Genomic DNA, 1597 nt, shown 5'->3' with positions numbered 1-1597 from the left:
ACTTTCTTAAAGTAACTCATCGCGTATGAATCCACACTTAGAGTTAAAATAGCCGAAAGCATAGCAACAAACGTCGTGAATGCGAATTTTCTCCAAGGGTTCTCCGGCAAGCAGTCTGACCTAAGGCAATCTAACGAGTCAGGCAAAACGTGCATGTATCCAGTGGCTAGTATAACTCCGGAAGCAAATGCCTTGACCAACACGAATAAATTTGTATCGGGTTGTAATGCAGGGATTGTACGAGAAAAAAGGGGTAAACAAACACCAATTATGCTAGTCACAAGAATTGAAGTTATGGCAACAAGTTTCAACTTTAATGCCTCATTCTTGTTTCTACATCCATGACCAGTATTTGAACCACATTTCATTTTAGTAGTTTCATTATTAGTTTCAGATTGACTTGTGGTTTTTGATGGAAAATAGACAAGGACGAAAATGAGAAGAATGGCAACATATTTACAAGAAATCGCCATTGGAGAATTTTGCAAAAATACAAGTTACGACTTTGATGGAATTTTCTGGTCGAATCTGTTGTATCTTATAAGAATTTCGAAGTCAAAGATAGTTGATCGAATGACACTTTCACCCTTATGTTTAATTTAAATTAAGGTAGTTTTGTGAGGGGTAGAATAAGAAGTATGTACGAGGAATGTTTGCTTGTAACAAGCGTACGCTATGCGTGTGGCGTCATTATTTTGACTACGCAATGTATATTAAAGTCACCATCAATAAGTAGTTTTACATATGACTAAGATGACTTGTCATCCTATGTGGCATTAGGCGTGGGCCCACATGATCAAGATAATTTTTAGCTTTTATTTTCAAGCATTTATCTAAATAAAAAGTAATTGATTTGTCAAAATTTTCGGAACTAATTTATTTTAAAACAGCTCGAGTATCATCAATCTTACTTAAGACTGCAATGATATTTTAAGAATGCATTTCATCAAAGAAGATTAAAAGTTAGACAGGGAGCTGATTTAAAAAAGACAAGTGCTTATAATATTCTTTTCCATTATGTTTTTAGTAATCAATATAGAGAACTTAGAATGGCACAAAAAATGAATATTTTGTAATCTAATAAAATTATTTCAGAATATGTAAGTGGGTAACTAGTTCACGGTTAAATATTGACCAGAATTAACAATAAGAAAATAAAAGATCCCTAAAGAATGGGATTATTTTTGGTCAAGAAAACATGATATATATCAACTAATTCAAATTGAAATAGAGGAGTAAAAATAATACATATATCTATTGGTGAACCATTAAAAACATTAATTATTCACACTAGTCACCTTGCACGATTTCCGGTTCGATCGGTCGGATTTTTATTGAAAGTGTTGATGAGACCTAAAGGTGAATCCAACTTTTAAAAAAAAAAAAAAAAAAAAAAACTGAAAATTGTACGGTCCAATATATCTTCTTCAAAAGAATTGGCAAGTGAAATAACGTGCAAAAGTTATTAAAATTTAAAAAAAAAAAAAATTAAAATACAATATACAACTAATATCTGTATTTTTATTTACTAGTTATTATATACATCTTAGTTTGGTTAATTATATATAAGGAAAGGCTAGTAAAGGTTAAGTTAACT

This window comes from Lycium ferocissimum, chromosome 10, assembly GCF_029784015.1.
Source record: "Lycium ferocissimum isolate CSIRO_LF1 chromosome 10, AGI_CSIRO_Lferr_CH_V1, whole genome shotgun sequence".
Lineage (NCBI taxonomy): Eukaryota > Viridiplantae > Streptophyta > Magnoliopsida > Solanales > Solanaceae > Lycium > Lycium ferocissimum.
This window is presented reverse-complemented; position numbering follows the sequence as displayed.